This window comes from Salvia hispanica, chromosome 1 (assembly GCF_023119035.1).
Source record: "Salvia hispanica cultivar TCC Black 2014 chromosome 1, UniMelb_Shisp_WGS_1.0, whole genome shotgun sequence".
NCBI lineage: Eukaryota > Viridiplantae > Streptophyta > Magnoliopsida > Lamiales > Lamiaceae > Salvia > Salvia hispanica.
Window position 1 is genome coordinate 46,598,017 of NC_062965.1, and position 6,000 is coordinate 46,604,016.

Here is a 6,000-nt window from a genome sequence, read left to right on the forward strand (position 1 = left end):
GTTATCAAATAAAATCAAATAGCAAAATAACATCAATTAAAGGCAATAAAAACATATTTAATTTAATAAAAAAATTACTCCAATTTAAAAAATATGGACATTTAGGGCAAAAAAAAAATTTAAAAAATTGGTAAAGTAAGAAAAAAAATAGAAAGAAATAATAATTATAATATTATTAGTGGAAAACGGGGGCCACTTTATTAAGAGAAAGATTTTAAAAAAAATAAAATGAGGTATTTTTATAAATAAAAAAAAAAAGTTTTTTTTTTATGACGAAGGGGCAAAGGAAGGACCACCACAGAAGGAACCACCGGGAACATGGAGTTTGTGGGTTTTCTTTCTAGGAAAATAAATGAGATGAAAAGATTAGACAAGGGAAGGGGTGATGAAATGAGGTGAAAAACAGGATATTTATAATGAAGTTAAATAGTAGAAAACAAACTAAAATTACTACGGCAGGAAAGTTGGCAAAACCCACCGCATTAGCACCAGGAAATCATGGAGCTGTGATGACCGTGACCCTAGGTCGGCGCAAAATTTTTGGGGAGATGACCAATGCGTTGATAAACCCGCAACGGGTGGGGGTTTTTTAACCCCATGCAAAATCCTTTACTATAAATCTATAATGGTATAAGTCTTCCCCACATATACGCAACACTATCAAATTGCATAAAATCATAAAAGTAGGCCCCCGATCGACTGTCATTCCACTGCATTCAAACTTCCAAAAGCATCAAGTCATATACTGAAGTTATTGCATGTGTTGAACTTGGAATCACAACCATATAACATTCGTGTCCAAACAAAATTCCCAAAAAGTCGAATCGCGAACGAATCACAACATGTTACGTACTGTGCTTAATACTTGTATACTTGGTACTCCTTATTTGATTTTCTTTCCTATATTTACACCCCGATTTAGCATTTAATATAAAATTTCAATGTTAATAAATTGATTAATATAATTAATTTAAAATTTTCAATCGACATGATTAGCTAGGAAGCGAATGGAGGCTAATTAACTACTCTATCGACCTTCGGCATTAAATATCTTATATTTTCATTTTAAATGTCTACAATTAAATGTTCCTATTTACATGTTTATTATTTTTAATAAATTCTATATTTCACTAGTTTATTCTATTTATATTTTACTATCAAACTATTATTACCTTGTCCATTAAAAATAACTTGGTGACATGAGTTTTAAAATTGCCAATAAAAAATGAGGTCAAACTCTTTTTAAAAAGAAAATTTATATTTATATAAAATAAATAAAGACTAATTTTAGTTGATGGCCAAAAAGAAAAAATATAATTATTTTTATGAATTAGATAGTATATAAAAATAAGATGTATTAGTTTTTCTATTTATTTTTTTTAAAATTTGTAGAGAGAGGCAAAGTGATGGGAGTATTTAATTTACAATGAGAGAATAGTTACCTTTCTTTTTTGGGATTTTTACATCACTAATCAAACTGTACGTTTGATTGTTTTACTGTCCGTTTTGATTATTATCAATAACCAATTTAAATTTTTAAGAAATCGATAATTGTGTTTTTCTTTATTGGGTTTGATTATTCTGTGTTTTTGTTGTGTTCTAAGGCTTCTATTTGTATGATGGTGTCTATTAGGAAGAGAATTAAAACTGGTAAAAAGACACATGCTTGGATCTAATACTAATACCACAATTTGTAGTAATTATAACAGATTATATCATTAATATAGTAGTAATTTTACATAATCATGTTTACTTATTTTATGGGAAAAAGGAAGCACCCCAAAATTCCACACACACATGGAATGACTATCCATCAGCAAGTACCAATACCATAAAATCCTTGTCAATAAAGTATCCCCTCCCGGCCCTCCACGAGGCAGCAGCCCCCCTTTAACCACCCTCCCAGGGCCCCTCGGCGCTGATGGCGCCGAGATTGCTAGTAATATCCTTTTCCCCGAAAAGCCAGGGCAGAGGCTGTTGATGACGAAATCAGCGTGCTTCTTAGCCAACACTTTTGTGTATCCATTCAAAGCCGTTTTTTAGACATTTATAGGCCGCACCCATTCTCGGAATTTGCTCTCCTCCAATCTCCCCCTTTGAAGTCTTTGAGGAATTCTCGCACCACCGCATCTGGCCCCTTTTTCGGTCAGGCTCCACCTCACGCCAGCTTTTTCGCGCTCGTTTTTGCAAGAGGCGAAGATGGCCGAACATGGAGGGGGACATTGACGATAGTTGGTGAAGCAGATAGTTGGAGGAAGGGAAAGAAGGCTTCGTCACTCTCTTTACACCGTAGTAGTTTGTCTGCATGACCTCTTCTGGGGCCCCGTATGTCTGGGTCATAGTTCCTTTTTCTTTCAGCTGAGCGGGTTTTTTGTTGAGTTTATTAAACTCAATTGCTTCAAGATTAAGAAAAAAGACGGAAAGGGGCATCACCACCTCGAATAGTGGTGAAAATTTTGTGATTTCTCAGGGCTAAAAAAGATGCTTACAAGTCTCTACGTCATATAGTGGAAGAATAGTTATTTGTTCATGGTCAAAATGAAGCCACAAATCCAATATGAATAGGCGGTGGAATTTATTTTAACCATGTGAGGGGCCTTTCTAATTAAGCAAATTTTATGACACGTAGGGGGGGATGTGTATACTAGGAAAAGCTAGTTTATCAAATTCCAAAAATCTATAAATAGGGGAGTTATAGTTCATTGTATCATAAGAATCAATCAAGAAAGAAAACGTGAGTGAGTTGGAGAGAAAAGACCCGGTAGCTCAAGTAAAAAAAGAGGGGGCTTTGTAGTGCTGAAGCATTTTGATTGTATTTTGTAATCCTTTTGTGAAAATCTATAAATACTTATCCTCCATAAATCATCTTTTTTAAAAAGTGTTCCTATATTTTGTGTTTTCAAATACTCCAAAAAATGGGTTTTAAAACCCCTTTCCACCCTACCTTGGCGGAACGTTAAATGGTCCCCCCCAAATTTCCCCCAAATTGGAGAAACACAATTAGGGAAAATTTGGGAGTATTCATATGCGAGTCTTGTTGCAATCACAAGGAGGGGGATATTGTTCAAGACGGCTACAAAAACCCCGCCTCCCGAACCCGGGAAGATCCCCCGACGAAAAACCGGGAAAAACGCCCTCGGGGGCTTTTTAGGAAAGAGACAAGAAGGCGTTATTCAATATCTATCAAGGTATTGATGAAACCACTTTCAGAAAGTAAGTGCCCCCCCACGTAAAAACAAGCCGGGAGTTTTGGGAAAATGCTTTCCCCGGCTTTGAAAAAGGCGAACAAAAATTTTTTTGGCCGGACCCCACGTGGGAGTTGGGAAAGTTTGGCCATGCGGAAGCGGAGAGCATTTCGGACTACTTCACAAGAACATTAGTTATTGTGAATCAAATAAAAAGGGAAAGGGGAGCATTGAAGATGTTCGCGTTTTGAAAAATTCTTGCCTGACGGGGGAAATTTTGAGCACGTCGTTCCGCTATCGAAGAATAAAAAGATCTCAACACCGCCATCGCCCTTGGGAAAAAGTATTTGGGAAGTCCACGACAACGATGAAAAAAAAGACCACCCATCACTTGAGCATATGCTACAACCCGAAGATGTCAATCCAAAAAAATCGGGCCGGGGGACACCCGTGGTGGATAAAACCGGGGCCGGGGTCGAGGTTATTGTGGTCGAGGGGGGGCCCCTTGCCAAAATTACCGGATGAGGGAAAGGACGTGGACAAAATTCATACCCAAGGAGGACGAGGTCAAACAAAACAAGGGGGGAAAGGCGGAAATTTCCCCCTTTTTAAAAGGGGAGGCCGAAATTCTTAGGGGAAAAACGGACGGGGAAAGGGAGGTCGGATAGAGGCGGTTATTCTCAACCCTACAATCAACAAGGGTTTGATAAAGCAAATGTCAAAAGGCTATACTTGCCCGGTTGGGGCCTTTGGGATGGGTGTCCAAAGCCAAAAATACCAAGCCCCAATCAACAAGTCAATTATGCCGATGGTGGAGTTTTATAATAAACGGGTTAACTTCAACCTTTTTTTATTCAAAAAGGGACTTGAAGGTGCCCCGGGCGCATGTGGTACTTGGCCGGGACCCAAATCACATGTGCGGGAATAAAGAACTTTTAAAACCCAAAAAAGAGACATCTTATGGAGACGTGACCTTTGGAGATTCCTAAAAGTTCCCGTTCAAGGAAAAGGTAACACCCCGATTTTTAAGAATGGAAATCATGGTTTTTTATGACGCCTATTAGGCCTCCCCCGTGAAAAGTAATATTTTGAGTCTTGGTCAATTTTTGGGAAAAAAGGATTTGATTTTAAAGATCGGGAATTCTCGCCTTTTATCAAGATGCTCGGGGGTAATTTGGTTTTTTGGTGAAGATGTCCAAAAATAGATTATTTGAGAATATGAAACATGATCGTTGAAGTGCATGAATTCCATTGTTAAAGATGAAAACGTGGTTAGGCATTTGCTCTTGGGCATCTAAATTTTTGGGGGTTTAAAAAACTTCTTTCCCAAAGAAATGGTGAAAAAGGGTTTTCCCATATATTGATCATCCCCCAAAAAGTTTTGGGAAAGGGTTTCATACTTGGGAAACATCATAGGCCAAGTTTCTAAAGAAATGGAGGAGAATCAATGAATATTTTCTGAGGAATGGTTTTGAGAAGTGCGCATATGAACATGCTCTATACTTGAAGAAAGATGCTAAAGGTAACATATTGTTTGTTTGCCTATATGTTGATGATCTAATTTTTACTGGAAATTGTGAAGCAATGTTTCATAAATTCAAGAAGAGCATGATCAAGGAGTTCGAGATGACGGATATTGGCTTGATGGCACATTTTCTGGGAATTGAGGTAGTGCAAAAGGAAGATGGGATATTTATCTCTCAAAGTTCATTTGCAAAACAAATCTTGGAGAAGTTCAAAATGGAGTCTTGCAATCCCGTTAATACTCCCGTGGAGATTGGTCAAGAATTGAGGAAGCATGATGGTGAAGCAGAGGTAGATCCAACTTACTTCAAAAGCCTGGTTGGAAGTCTACGATATCTAACGTGCACTAGGCCCGATATTCTCTATGGAGTTGGACTAATTAGCAGGTACATGGAAACGCCGTCACAGTCTCATTTGAATGCAGCCAAGAGGATTTTGCGCTATATTAAAGGTACGCTGAATGAAGGTATGCTCTATCCCTCTAATCAAGATGTTAAGCTTATTGGTTATTCGGATAGCGATTGGGGAAGAGACTTAGATGAAAGAAAAAGCACTACCGGCTACTGTTTTTATATTGGAGATGCTGCCTTCACTTGGTTGTCCAAGAAGCAAGCTATAGTAACACTCTCAACCTGTGAAGCTGAGTATGTTGCAGCAAGTTCAACGGTGTGCCATTGCATTTGGTTGAGAAATTTACTAAGTTTTCTGGGATTCGCGCAACAAGGCCCGACGGAGATACGTGTTGATAATAAATCTGCAATAGCACTTGCAAAGAATCCGGTGTTCCACGAAAGAAGTAAGCATATCGATACTCGTTATCATTTCATTCGGGAGCACGTGAACCAAAATGATGTGGAGTTAGTATACTGCAAGTCACAGGATCAAATTGCAGACATATTTACAAAGCCACTAAAGCAGGATGTGTTTAGAAGATTGAAATTTATGCTCGGCATGAAGACATTGAAGAATTGAGCTTAAGGGAGGATGTTGAGTTTATTAAACTCAATTGCTTCAAGATTAAGAAAAATGACGAAGCTGCTGCATCACCACCTCGTAATAGTGGTGAAAATTTTGTGATTTCTCATGGCTAAAAAGATGCTTACAAGTCCTCTACGTCATATAGTGGAAGAATAGTTATTTGTTCATGGTCAAAATGAAGCCACAAATCCAATATGTAATAGGCGGTGGAATTTATGGTTAACATGTGATGGCCTTTCTAATTAAGCTAATCATGACACGTAGTGGAGATGTGTATACTAGGTAGCTAGTTTATCAATCTCCAAAAATCTAT

At 37.9% G+C, this 6,000-nt stretch overlaps 1 pseudogene; it reads left to right on the top strand.

Moving 5' to 3' along the window:
* Window positions 1-6,000, top strand: part of LOC125198645 — a 48,998-nt pseudogene that overhangs the window by 31,068 nt on the left and 11,930 nt on the right.